Genomic DNA, 15,453 nt, shown 5'->3' with positions numbered 1-15,453 from the left:
TCATAATTGTGTTGCACAGAAGGATTTCCAGCTGTATGGGCCATCCACATGTGTATGTGTGAAGCGTAAGTTCGAATATATCTAATAAAGTGATGCTTTATTATATATCTAATATTACATACCAGGTATTTTATATCCAATAAAGTGTATTTCAGAGTATGCTGGAAGTTGAGATTTGAGTTTATAACATTTTAGAACTTCATTGTCATGGGAGACAGAAGGAGAGAGAGATTTTTTTTTCTTTTTAATATTTTTTTTTCTTTTTGAGGGGCTGGCCCTTTTTGTTCTGTAAAATGATCACCTGAGTTTTTGTTTTTGATTTTTTAAATTATTAATTAATTTAACTTAATTAATTAATTAATTAATTAATTTTTTACTAGGTGATGATCTTCATTAACCTTGTTTCAAACTTTATTCCTGGGCTTCTTCAGCTTAACCAGCTGCAAAGAATGAATTGTGTATAAGCAAAAACTGAAAAGAGCTGCACTGTCCAAGGGGCTTGGGCTTAAAACCATTAGAGATTTAGATTTTATCAGATCTATGAACAAATTAAAAAGCAGTCTGAATATAAAATAGCAGTTCCCAGTAACTTCTTCAAGTTTTATCCTCTTCAGAAGTTGACCCAATTCAGTTTGCTTCATTCTTAGAAGTTTCATCAAAATTCTCCACAAGGTCTGGAACTTCATCCTCCTCCTCCTCTCTGGTAGTGAGTGGTGCTTTTCCGTCCACAGATTGGGCAGAAATTCACAAGGTTTTCCTAAACCACTCAGACAGGCTGCACCAAGTTGGTTTAAGATACTGGGTAGCGTTTCGGTCAGCTGGCTGCCTTGTCTCAGTGAAAGCGTTCACTGCCAGGGATACCTGGACTTGAGGTTTGTTAAAGTGCATCACTGTTCCTTGGTTTATGAACATACTCACTTCTTCAAAACCAGAGATACTGTTTACCCTTAACTTCTCTAAAGAGAACTTAAGCCTTTTATCTTCTGCGGTAGCTGTCCTATGAACCACCTTCTTTGGGCGAGCAGTTCCTTTCCCACCAAAGCACACTTGTGCTTGCAGTTTGATGAATTTCTCCTGGTTCATGATAGTTTCTTTCATCTTGTCGGAGTGGAAATGGGACCCCATGGGGGACTAGGGCTGGCACTCAAGGGGTCCCGTGTGGACCAGCTAAGATTAGGTGCACACATGTGGGGCTTGTCTGAATTTTCAAAAACACAATGCTGCAAGGGGCACCTGGGTGGCTCAGTCGGTTAGGCATCAGACCCTGTGCTGGCGGTGCGGAGGCTGCTTGGGATTCTCTCTCTCTGTCCCTCCCCAGCTTGTGATGTCTCTGTCTCTCTCAAAATAAATAAATAAACTTAAAAAAAAAACACAGTGTAGCAAGAGCTACAGATATACTACGTTGACAGATTCAAAGTTTCAACTGAAGTAAAGATTTGACAGGTGCCAGGAAAATTTTTTTAATCTGTGTATATATCACTTCTCCAACTGACCTCTATGTTTGCCAATAAATAGGGTGTGATCGGAGGGAGGTCAACTGAGAGATTCTAGTTTGCATACTGGTGAAATGACAGACTTGTTCTTGAATAGGACTTATTGAAAATAATCCTTTAAAAAAAAACATGGAAATGAGCATGTCACAGACCTCAAAACAGTGGATTAAATGAAATTTAGGTTAGGCATACACACTCTAAGGATGGGTAAGACATTTTTTTTTCCTCTCACGAAACAGATGGAGTGAAGAAGCATGATTCATTCAAGGGTGACACTACCATTTGGATCAATCACATTTCAACATGATATTAGAAGGCAGCAATTGTCCACCCGCAGAACGAACATGAAGAAACGTGTTTCATAAAGAGAATTCACCACAGGCTTCATGCACACCGCAAGTGGAAAGTTTTGCCAACACTCTGAGTTAGGATGACCCGATCAAACATAACAAGAAGGAGCAAGCAATTCCTCCAGAAACTAGAAATCTTTCCAGTAACTAAAAATAAAATGTAAACATGGTGCCTGGTGCATAACATTCTATTTGCACTTTTATAGGATGGAGGCTTTGTTGATACACGCTTGGAAAAATAATGATGCAAGGTCTTCACCCATCATTTCAGAAAACATTCCATCAGGACCCACCAATCACGGGGAAGCCATGCTGTACTCCAAGCCAATACACTTGCCAAAGTGTCACACCTGCTGAAAATGTAAAAATAAACACGGCTTGTGTGTATCTAAACTTATAGCAAATCAAGGGAGGTTTAATGGCAGAACCGCTGCTGCTCACACAGTATAAGCTCATGTATTACCCTCAGGATCTCTACATTCAATTGCACGCTTTGCCTTTATTTATTTATTTATTTCTTTTATTAAAAAAATGTTTTTTCAACGTTTATTTATTTTTGGGACAGAGAGAGACAGAGCATGAACGGGGGAGGGGCAGAGAGAGGGAGACCCAGAATCGGAAACAGGCTCCAGGCTCTGAGCCATCAGCCCAGAGCCTGACGCGGGGCTCGAACTCGCGGACCGCGAGATAGTGACCTGGCTGAAGTCGGACGCTTAGCCGACTGCGCCACCCAGGTGCCCCTATTTTTGAGATGTTCATACCTGAGATTGCCACATCCAGATAGCATCCATCATCTAATGTAAAGCCTGAACAGTTAGCATATTTCCATACTTTTAAGAAGGTTTTAAAGACTGGCTTGATGACATTTTTCTGCACAATAGCTTCCAAAATTGTATAGGATAGAGATTTTGTATTGCCTTACCTACTCTACCAATGTTATTACCTCTTCTCTGAGTAACTTCATTTTTGAAAATGCTACACCCTTACTTTCTTACCTCCCTTCTTTGGTCTATCCAGTTAATATAAAACAAGCAAGCAAGCAGATAACAAGCAATCAATAAGGCAATAACACAGACCCAGAGTCCAAATACTTGGCCTGAGGCAGATACATTGGATACTTATTCACTCATATGCCACAAATAACAACCCAAATGCGACTTAAAAAGGAAGAGGGGATAAAACAGATTATTTTAAACCCAGTGATTAATACTCAGACACCAACTCTGATTTCTTTTAGACTCATCTTCAATAATGAGTTAGGGAACCATAATGATTATGTAATATATATCGAATATGTTTATAAAGTCACACAGTAGTACATTTTTACCTCCCCAAAAAAACAATTATTGGCAATGCAACAACCTTGAATAGTGATCTGATACTTAGCTACAGAAAAACTTGACTACATATCACCTCTACCTGTGATTCACATTGAACAAGTAAAACAAAAAGGTCTTTAGTAGAAGGCACATCTTTTTAATTCTTTTGTGTAAGAAACGAGAAGCGAGATCTTTTTCTGCTATTACACATTAATTATTCTTAAAACAAATTATCTTATTAATACTTGACTAATTAAATTGTAGGCCATTTATCTCATAAATGTTTAATGTCCATTACATATAATAATTAAATCCCATTTTAGTATCTTGAAATGGCTTAGAGAAATACAGCTATGCTCTAATGCCTATAATTTAACACTATTATTTACTTCAGGCAACGACAGAATTTCAAGAACTTTGTTCACTTCTTTGGTTCATCCAAAACAAAGTAGGAATGAAATGGTAACTATGAAGTCAATATTCTTAGAATATTAAGTCCACGATGCTATGAAGCATGATCACTTATAGTGGCCATGGAAAAAGCAGCCTCCAGCTGAGAAGCAGGAGGCCATGTGGTTAATCTTGTAGGTCTATTTATCTACAAAACCTGGAGAACAATGAGAGACCAGGAAGCAAGGCCATCCCAAGAAAACGGGAACTGATATAGACAAGTATCTCTTAACTAAAGACATGAGGTTTAGGGAAGATGAAAAAAAATATTTATAACAATGAAATAATAATGAAGAATTTAATAAGAAAGTCAACGATGGAGCCTTTTGCAGTCTGTGAATGGTTAAAATGATATCTCTCTATAATCTTCAAAACTATAATTTCTAAAATAAAATTAAGTTCTTCAATTATCTCATCCATTATAGCCAATTTTATTTCTTTTGAAAATATAACTTTTTCATTCATTTTATGCATTCATTCAATGTATAATTTTTGAACACCTATACTGGGAATTCAGCAGTACACAGAACAAGTTAAAAATCCTGGGCTTCATGGTGCCTATATCTTATTTGTAAGACATAGATAATAAACACGAAAATATGAACAAAACATGTAATATATTATACTGTGATGCATGAAAAGATAAAAACTACAGCAAAGAAACCATTTAAGGAATGTATGTGAGGAGGGTGGCCAATAAACTACAGCCTGGGAATCATATCCAGCCCAGAGTTAGACCATTTAAAAATGTAGATTTTTAGATGGTTGAAGATACTCAAAAGGAAAGAAATACATCATAGCACATGAAAATTACATAAAATTCAAGTGCCAATGTCCATAAATAAAGTTTTATTGGAAAATAGTCACACCTAATCAGGTATATTTTGTCTATGGCCGCCTTCATGCTGCAACAGCATAACTCAATAGTTGTGACAGAGACTTTAGGGGTGCAAAACCTAAAATATTTACTGCCTGGTCCGCAACAACAAAAGTATGCTGAACCCTCACATACGGCATTAAATAAGAGGATTTGTAAAGGTCTTAAAATAGCATCTGAGTGAAGAACTGGAGGCGAGGGAGCAAACTGCACAAGGAATGACATGATCTGACATGTTTTGAATGTTGTTTTGAAAGCAGACCAATGAAGGAGGAGTCAACTGCTGTATTACAGATTAGCAGTGATGTTGATGTCTTTGACAAGGATAGTGGCAATGGAGTTGGCTTATGCAACTAGGAAAATGAAGTGATTTGCTGCAATGGGAAAGAAGGTGGAGGAAAAGGTGTGGGAAGAAGATCAGGAGTTCAATTCTGAACTAGTAGCTTGAAGAGTCTGTGTAAGTGCAAATACTAAGTAAACACCAGGTAGATTAGTCTAGAGTTCAAAGAAGAGATCTCAGCTGGAGATTTAAATTTGGGAGTCATCAGTATATCAATGCCATTTAAAGTCATGAAAGAGAATGTGATCTCAGAGAGAGTGAAGATACAGAGAAAAGCGGGTCAAGAAAAAGGAAAAATTTCAAGGTCAAGAGATTGGATGGATGGGAAGGAACAGGCCAGGGGGATGAAGGTTAAGAGGAACCAGAGCTAAGAATCCTGGAAACCGAAGGAAGAAAGTGTTTCCAGGAGGAATGAGTAATCATCTGTGTCAAATGCTACTGATAGGACAAGTAAAATTAGAACTGAGAACAAATGGATTTAATGTTGTTGAGTGTTGTTCTTGTAACTTTGACAAGAGCAGTCTTGGTGACATCATTGGAGAAAAAGCCTGTTTGGAGTAGTTCCAAATGAAAATAGAAAGTTATGCCTTAAAGAGAAGGAGGAAAATGGAATGGTAGCTAGAGGCATAAACAGGCTTGAAAGGTTTTTTGTTTTCCAATTTGGGGAGAAATAACATGTTTAAATGTTGATGGAATATTTTGGGAGAAAGGAAAAATCTGTTAATATAAGAAAGACAGTGAAAAAGAGGGAGGAGGGAAGTGACTGTAGGACTAATGTCCTTAAATAGTTAAGAACACAAGCATCTAGGGAAGAAATGAAGAAACATCTTTGAGCAAGAAGTATAGACAATTTATAATAATAGGGAAAAGGGTGTCCTTTAAAGGCACAGATGCTAATAGATGGTTAGATGTGGTGATGGAAGCTTATGGAAGTTCTGATTACTTCTATATTCTCAATGAAAAAGGATACACGGTTGTCTAGTTGAGTGTGATGATGGGGAAAGAGATGCTGGAAGTTTTTGATAAGTGAGTTAAGTATGGTTATCTAGAAAAATATCAGAGAAAATGGACTAGAAAATGATAGTATGACTGCCACCTGGCACTGAGGGCTAACTTGAGGCTAGTGATCCTGAACTTTAAAACAAGTTGTGTTTTGCTCTAGCTATGTTTAGCTTCAAGATACAGACATGGAACAGGCAGAGATGGATGTAGCCAGGTGTTGATAAGACAAAACTAAGCAAAGGAGTCAAGATTATGTGCAATGGAGTGATTATCAATGACTGGTCTTGGAACTTATTTAAATAAGGAGGGATATGAGGTATAATGTGGGCAAGGACACTGAAACACTGGTGATTTCCATGGACTGTAGGTCCCGGGTGCAGCTGAAGAATTTGGTGGTGTTGGTGCCAGAGATGGAGATGGTAGTCAGGTAGTGAGAAGGTTGAATGAAATCATGAAATCTAAACTTCGAGATTCAATGTGGTGATTCAAGTAGTGATTATCTTATGTGGGGAGAGACAAGGGGATGGGATAGGGAAGAAGCACAGAGGTAGATGGAAGTTATTGGCAATGGTTAGTTTTAGAGTTCTATATTGGGTTTACAAGCATACATTTCATTGTTCATTATTATGCATTTTCACTTACATAATACGTTAATATAATCTATGTGTTTAGACATTATACTTGACATTTAAAAAATATATTATAACATCAAGACTCCACTGGGCTTCCCCATTGGCATGAGTCAAAAAAAGTCCCACACACCCTACGAAAAAGTTCCCTTCTGCCATATATCTTTGGCTGAAATCAAGCGGGGACAGGTGAATAAGATGCCACATCATCTTATGCTCCAACATTAAACACACAAAAATCATCACTGTCATTATCTTACACCATGTTTATTTAGATTTATATTCATGTTTGCTGTTTTATTTGCTTATCACTCTTTCTTGCATCTTAACTTCTCCTTTTGGAATTTCCATTCTTCCTAAAGTAGATGCTTCAGAGGTTTCTTTAGTAAAAGATTACTGATGGTAATATTTTTCAATTTTTGATTACATAATGTGTCTTTATTTCACCACCATTGTTGAAAAATATTCCTAGCTGCTGAGAGTATTACAGAAATTTTCTTTTAACATCTTAAAGAGATTATTTCATTATCTTGTGTCTTTCAGGGTTATGTTAATTTTATGCGCTCTTGGTCAAATTAGCATTCCTTCAAAGGTACATTTTCTTTTTGGCTCAGGTTATCATCTTGCCTCTGGTTTCCTATAATATGCCATGATGAGTCTATGTATAGACTTCGATTTATTTATTCAATTTGGGGTATACTGTGCTGTGTCAACCAAGGAGATTTGGTATATTCACTATTCTGTTCTCAATGTCTGGGGCTCTGAATAGATATTAGATATTCTCACTGTATACTCTCCAGTTTCTTAACTTCCTTTTCTAATTCCTTATTTTCCTTTTCTATGTGGCATCCTAGGTAATTTGTTCCCATGTTCCTTCAATTTCACTAATATTCTCAGTTGTGACTAATCTGATATTTAATCTAACCCTTGAGCTTTGAATTCAAGCATTCAAGACCACTCTAGTGTCTATTTCTTATATATTTCATACAAAACTAATCTATATTCTGTTCCTGATATTTCAATACCTGTAGCTTTTAGAGGTCTCAGTATTTGCTTTCTGCTGACTCTCACTCATGGTGGTTAGTTCCCTGGGGTCCTAGTGATTTTTGAGTTTTCTTCAATTCATTAATTGTTTGATCTTAGTCTGGGGAATCCAGAAGGCCTGAATTGGGGATGCTCTTCTCCAGAGAGGATTTGCATCTACAAATAGCCAGAGAATTTTACCAACCTAAAACCACCACATTCACCCTTGAGGGTTCTGACTTATTTACAAGCTCTATTTCACCACATCAGTGCAGGCACAAGATTCATTAGCTAGAAGGCAGGGTCGTTATTGAACTCCATGCTCAGGATAACCCTGCGTCTACAGGTGACTCACTACTCAGACTCCCAAAGTCCAGTTCAAAGTTTCCCTTTCTCTTTCTTTTCTCTTCTTTTCTCTTCTCTTCTCTTCTCTCTTCTCTTCTCCTCTCCTCTCTTCTCTTCTCTCTTCTCTTTTCTTCTTTTCTTACAAGTGACTCACTACTCAGTATCCCAAAGTCCAGTTCAAAGTTTCCCTTTCTCTTTTTTCTTTTTTCTTTTCTTTTTTCTTTTCTTTTCTTTTCTTTTTTCTTTTCTTCTTTCTTTTCCTCACCACTATTCCCTCCTTGGAAGAGTGGTTCTTATCTTGCTCTTGAAAGCCCAATACCACTTCATGCGGAAAAATATTATTCCATGCTCTGCCTGAGGAGAGAATTTCTGTGGTCTTCTGTGCTGATAAGAAGTAGAAGTCTTTATAATTATAAAAGTCATTGAAATTTTGACAGTTTTAAGAGTTGGCTTCAAAATTCGAGAGCATATTAATGAAGAGCTGGTCAATAACAATTATGTAGCCTCCATCTGGTATATAACTCCATTCTAAATAATAGGAGAAGGAAAGTGGATCTTGCTCTTAGGATGTTTTCAAATTCAAGGGAAGGGAGGAAGTGGCAAATTTAGATAAACAACACAAGTAAAAGCATACAGAGAGCTACACTTTGACATCCTCCTGGAATGTTACCACTTTGGGCAGGACTCTACTTTGTTTAGCTTACAATTGAGAACCACTACACAATGCACAGTTTATCAAAAGTATGTAGTACTTTAAAAGAAAAAAAAAAGTATGTAGTGCTTTTCCTATAAAGAATATATCATCATGGGAATAAAAGGCACAACATAGGGAATATAGCCAATGGTATTGTAATAGCATTTTATGGTGACAGATGGTCGCTACACTTGTGGTAAGCACAGCATAGTATATAGAGAAGTTTAATTTCTATGTTTTACACCTGAACTAATGTGTCAATGATACTGAAAAACATTTTTTTAAAAAGAACACTTATCACATGCATGACCACTTTGTGTTTTGACACAATACCTTTCTTATATTTCAAGGAAATTTCAGTTTGATATTATGTTGTCAGCAGAGCAATTCTACGTCTTGCCAAGATAAAATCTAATTTCACTTCGACAAAATGAGAATGAATTTGCTTTCCTTCATCTATTCTCTCTATCATTAAGCAACAAATCAGAGGGGTGAAAATTGCTTCTGCACAGAACACATATATTTGTTCCTTTCTTTACTTACAGAAAGAGTAAAAAAATGGCCTACTTCCATGCTGCCAGGACTGATGTTCACAGGATGGATAAGGGATTCTTGCCCTACTTTTCTTGTTGTCTACCTCAATCAAACTTTTTCTCATGTGGGCACAAATGCACCTACAGGCATCACACTCTAAGGACCTGCAAGTGGCAAAGGTCTACCCAGCTGCAAGGAGCAAATGTCAGTATACATGCTAGTCACTTAGGAATCGCTGTCAACTGCAGGAATTTGGAATTATCCTTACAATATTAACTGGTTACCTGCCTTCTATATGTAATTTCCCAAGGGAAATCAGCGTTAGCTGATGGTTAACTTGAACATGGCAAATCATTTTCATTCTCAATGCAATTATTTGTTAAATATGTATTATGTACAAAGCCTCTACATCTTCTTTAGTCTTAGTGTCTTAATGGGTCAGAGAGTCTATCATCATCATCATCATTATCATCATCTCTCATTATTTATACCACAGGTACTTTACATTTGTTTGCTACTTTTAAATTGTTCAAAGTACATTGTTTACACAGTTTCATTTGATCCTTGCCATTGACCAGAGAAATGTGGATCTTGAAGGATAAAGTAAGTTGTTCAAGGTAACACAGCAAGTATTCAGTACTGCTGGGCCCAAACCCCAATTCTCTCCACTTCATTTTCCCTTCCCTTTCCACTCTACTATTCCAATTTATTATGATGGTGATTGTTTTCATTTTGGTAAACATGGGTAGTAGTTCATAATATTTGTCATAAGCATTTGGGTTGACCTGGTTGACAATATCTTATAACTATAGTTTAAAGGCATAAGGGTAACTGAAAGATGAAAAGAATGACAGAGGTATTGACAGATACAGAAAATCTATTTGCACCAACATGAATTTTGTATGCTTTTTCTGAAACACACTAAAAAGTATATGGGTAATAAAATTATTCTTTTTCTTTAAAAAAAATTGTTTTTAAGGTTTTTGTTTTGTTTTGTTTTATTTTTTTTGTTTGGGTTTTTTGAGGGAGAGAGAGAGAGGGAGGGGCAGAGAGAGAGGGAAACAGAACATCTGAAGCAGGTTCCAGGCTCCGAGCTGTCAGCACAGAGCCCAACGTGGGGCTCAAACTCATGAACCATGAGATCATGACCTGAGCCAAAGTCTGATGTGTAACCAACTGACGCCCCCAGGTGCCCCGGGTCATAAAATTATTCTTGAGTTAGCTTTTGTTTTTTGCTTCATGTGCTCTGAGAATAAAAGTAAATATCTACTTGAAGAAACATAAAATTTATATCTTTACAATTGGCTCATTGCTCACAAACAGTAGGGTTAAAACTATACTGCTTAGGCATTAAAAAACAAAACAAAAAAACAAAAACACTGTTGTCCAAGATTAATCACACCAAATATTCTATTGAAGTTTTATCTTTGAATGTAAAATAATGTCACTAGCAATCATGCTAAATGCCTGTTATTTTAATGGGCTTGATTTATAAATCTGCTTTTCATTTATCAAGTCCTATTGATTTGATAGTCCTATTGACTATCAAGTCAATGAATAGTGATTAAAATGTGATGAATATTATTTTTATTTATTTATTTTTAAAAATGTTTATTTATTTTGAGAGAGAGAGAGAGAGAGAGAGCGAGTGAGAGTGAGAGAGAGCAGGGGAGGGGCAGAGAGGGAGGGAGAGAGAATCCTAAGCAGGCTCCATGCTCAGTGTTGAGCCCAATATGGGGCTTGATCCCATAATCACAAGATCATGACCTGGGCCGATATCAAAAGTCAGATGCTCAAGTGACTGAGCCACCCAGGTGCCCTGATCAATATTATTTTTAGATAGCCACTAAAGTATGAGGGAAACTAAGATCATTAAGTCTGAACAACAATGCTGCTAAAGCAATCCAATAACAAAATAATTGGCTAATCAATTAGAAGCATCTCGAGTGCTTACTTTCTGGGAGAAGGTTCCAGAGGTTTCATAAGAGCTACTTCAGGGTTTATTAGGTGTTAGAAATTAAAAGATTATCTTAATTGCAGCCCATTTTTGCTAGCATTTGTTAGTTAAAAAGAATCATTTTCTAAATACGTATAATATAGAATAGCTCCCACATAAGTTAAATTTATTTCCAAATGAAATGTTTTAGGACAAAGGTATCAAAAACCAAATATATAGTCAGCAAGTGGGAACAGTTCTGGATTAGCAGTGGGAAGACCTGGTCTTTAATCCCTACTTTTGCATTTGCTGCCTGTGTGATTTTGGAAAAATCAGCCAACATTGCCAAGTCAGTTTCCTACATGAAAACCAAAACCAAAACCAAAACCAAAAAAAAAAAAACCAAACCAAACAAAACAAAACACAAACCCCAGGGGAAACAGCTGTCATTTTCCTTACTGGGTATTATGAGGAATAATACAGTAGGTATACAAACCATCTGTAAATTTGTAAAACTCTACAGAAATGTTAGCTATTCTTTTGCAGCATGTTACCAAAAGATGTAAGATTCCAGTGGTAATGTGCAAGCTTTGAGATGGTACTTCTTTAGCAGAAAAAAATAAATCCAGGACAAAAAATACATTATTTACAAAGGTAAGGTAAGCTAAAACTGTAAGAAAGTCAATGGTATTTTTTTCTTTTAATTTTGGAATATAAGTTCTATTTTGTGAATTCTTCAGTTGAAAAAGAACAGTATTAGGCTTTGGAGAATCTCTTAATCTGGCTTACTCTCAAGAGGCATCTGAGGAAACATAAATATCTGTGCATTCAGCATATATACAAATATATTTCTTTCTCCTTCCTAATGCTGGAGGAATTTGGACTCTAGGAAAATGTAAAATATATTAATAGTAGCACAAGGAAATTCCAAACAGCGTGTGTATAAATGTTGGCTCTAAATCACAAGTATACACTTAAAATCCAAAGTGAGTAGACTGCATGGATATTGTACACAGTAAGAATTTCATTATAGAAAAAAAATTAAATTGCACTCATTTGTTTGCCTATGGGGTTGTTTCTATTTAGTTTGGAAAATTTCATTACTGTTATAAATCTTTACCATAAATGCCAGAAAATAACACCTACTGTGTAAGAAAAGAGAATGAAATTAAGCTTTTAATCAAGAAATTAGGAGCTCCCTGGGAAATAGTTGGGAGAGGAGAGTATGTCATATTTCATTCTTTTGCACAGTAAAAAAGTCTCAAAAAAATATTGGACCCTTATAAAAGGATATTGGCATGAGAATCTGGTGATCATGAAGAAAAATCACTATCTCTCAGCAACAGAAATGGATCCCTCTCTCTTTCGGTATAGCATATTCATTAAAAATGTCATTTAAAAGATATGACATCTTCTAATTTACTCTAAATTCACTAAAAAAAATATGACATACTCTAACAAGTTTTCTCAGTGGGCATTTAGGTTGTTTCTACTTTCCTTGCTATTCAAGAAAATATTACAATACACACACACACATATATACACACACACACACACACACACACACACACACACACACACACACATATATTTGATATACATTTTCAAAGATTAATTCATGGGGCCAGGGAGAAGAACAGGGCAGGACGTATTGGTGGAAGATGAATTTCAAAGGAACAAAGGCTAAAGTACATGTAATTTCAGAGTACATTGAGTTCCTGGATGGTGAGTAGTGCTGGAGGTTGGGAGGTAGTAACAGCCAGTGCCTGTAGTACCGTGGTTTTATGCACGGAGACAGGGGATGGGGTACCCTTGCTAAGAGCTCATCTTTTACATATTTGGTTTCTACTAAAACTTTTGTTATAAAAGTGGTTTTGTTGATAGAAAAAAATTGTAGGAAAAGATTACCCGCAATGAGAAGTCAAGGCATATTTATTGAAAGCACTGCATTTAGAAAGATGCAGTTCTTGAGGCAGGTCTGAAAAGTGGATTTGAGGGACTTGAGATCTGAGGCAGAGAAAGTAGTTAGAAACCTGTTAAATTTTTTCAGGCAAATAATTATGGAACCTAAAATCAGGGAGTGAAAAGAGAGATGAAGAAGAACTATGATAGCAAGCCATTTTTGGTCATTATCTGGCAGGATATAGTGATCTGTTGGTTGAGGGTGAAGAAAAGGAAAGGTGAAGGTAAAACTGAAATTATTAGCTTGGCCAACTTGAGTGGAGAGTAAATATGATAATTAATGTAAGAATCCATGAGGAAGTGATGTTCTGGGATGGATGGATGGATGGATGGATGGATGGATGGATGGAGTTAGTTATTCTGAATGTTCCATTCTTTTCCATCTCTACCTAGGACTAAACCATCACCCTCTACAGCATGGACTACTTCAAAGGCCAATTAAATCTGTGCTTCCAGCTTGTCCCTATAATTTATTCTCCACACAGTAGTCCCAGACAGCTTTGTAAAATTTAAATAAAATTATTTTGTTCTCACACTTAAGTCACCCAAGAGGTTTCCTTCTGTACTTAAACTAGAATTCAAAGTCATCCCTGTCTATCACTATTTATCTCTCCAACCTCAGCTCTTGCCCTTTCTTCTCACTCATATGGTCCCTCCACTTTGGTCTTCCTTCTGCTCCAACCTCATTTCCAACCTGCTTTCAGGCCTTTACACAAGCGGCTTCTCCCTACATTTTTACATGGCTGGCTCCTTGTTATCTCAGTGCCAATTTCTATCTCATTTTTTAGAGAAACGAAAAAGTGATTATCCAATCTAAAACATGTGTCTTATTTTCTTACGGCTTCTGCTTTATTTTCCTTATAGTGAGCATCATTCAATAATATTTCATATTTTTAAAAATGTTTAATGTTTATTTATTTTTGAAAGAGAGAGAGAGAGAGAGAATACCAGTGGGGGAAGGGCAAAGAGAGAGGGGTACAGAGGATCTGAAGCAGGCTCTGAACTGACAGCAGTGAGCCTGAAACAGGGACTTGAATTCATGAACCATGAGATCATGATCTGAGCTAAACTCGGATGCTCCAGTATTTTATATTTTTAAATCCTTTCACTACTAGGAAAAAAAATCCTTTTTGTAAATAGAGGAGACTTTATTTACCTTGTTTACTGCTAGTTCTTAATACCTACAGCAGTGCTGATAATAAACAGATACTCAATAAATAGTTGGTAAATGAAAGAATGCATGCTGTGCCTGAAGTGCCCCACAGTACACAGTACAACCATGTACAACCATGTACAGATGGGTAGAAAGTAGTTTTGAGCTGTGGGGAAACATAAAGTCGAGGGAAACAGAAGAATAAGGTACAGTTGTACTACAATTGATATCTTATAGGCTCAGCTACCATTCGTGTTTGCATGTGGTGAGTGTGTGTGTGTGTGTGTGTGTGTGTGTGTGTGTGTGTTTGAGAAGGACAATTTTCCCATAATAGTTAGTTATAAATAACTTCATTATATCGTTCCAGGACACATAAGCAAACTGAAACTCATCTGTCCCTAATTTCTCTTTAGATGACGAGTAGCTTGAATGAAACTAGTTAGGTATGTGACTTTGGGCACATATGTATTTATTCAGTAACTATTTCTTAAGCACTCACCATGGACAGACACTGTGCTGATGTAATGGTTCAATGTTGAACAAAACAATCATAAACTCTGTCCTCATGGAGCCTATACTTTGTGAGGGAAACGAAAAATCGAATAATCACACAAGTGAATAAGTATCAAGTACAATAAGCACTATAAATACAAAGCAAAGTGTAGGGAGCAAATGTGCTTCAGAGCAAATGAGGTCAGAGAGATGAGAAAAATTAACAGATCTTCATCAGTGGGACCTTCATTCAGAAGCAGAAATTCGAAGATGTGAGTTGGGACTAAGCATGGCATGTTCAAGACCTTGACAGAAAACCAGGCTGATGAGTGCTCAGTGAGGAAAGGAAAAAGAAACGTCAGTTGTGACAGCAAACATCCCTCGAAACCAGATTGTGCAGGTCCTCGGGGCTTCTTAAGGACTTTAGTCAATGAAGGAGTCACTACATGGGGTCTTTCGCTGGTAGCCTGTTATCTCTCACACCAGAAAGACCATTGTACTTTGGTGTATGCCAATGAGGAGCTTCCTAACAAACTGTTTCTCTAAAAACTATAAACTGCAAACCCTTTCAGAATATGTAAAATGCATATTTGAAAAATCTGGGAAGTACCTATAAAGTGAATTGAATAAAAGCAACTGGTATCCGTGTGGGTTCAAAGGGGTGCATCTGTGACATTTGCAAGGTTTTTATCTCATCACACACGTGCCCATGATGTCAAATTTTTATAATAGTAAGAAGCCATTAGTTCTAACTTCAGATCTAGAGGCAGTCTTCCTCATCTGAGTTTAAAATTCCATTTCTAATATCTAAGGAGAAAGAGCTTGTTAAGCAAATTAATATTGTGAAGTGGGTT

General features: G+C 36.7%; 1 protein-coding gene and 1 pseudogene across 2 annotated transcripts in view; both read right to left on the bottom strand.

Moving 5' to 3' along the window:
• The window catches only part of TMTC2 (transmembrane O-mannosyltransferase targeting cadherins 2), a 404,748-nt gene that overhangs the window by 17,985 nt on the left and 371,310 nt on the right, over positions 1-15,453 (bottom strand). The window lies entirely within an intron of this gene.
• LOC123386662 lies at positions 487-2,381 on the bottom strand (annotated as a pseudogene).

This window comes from Felis catus, chromosome B4, assembly GCF_018350175.1.
Source record: "Felis catus isolate Fca126 chromosome B4, F.catus_Fca126_mat1.0, whole genome shotgun sequence".
Lineage (NCBI taxonomy): Eukaryota > Metazoa > Chordata > Mammalia > Carnivora > Felidae > Felis > Felis catus.
Note: the sequence above shows the minus strand (reverse complement) of the source record. Positions and strands in the feature narration are given on the sequence as shown.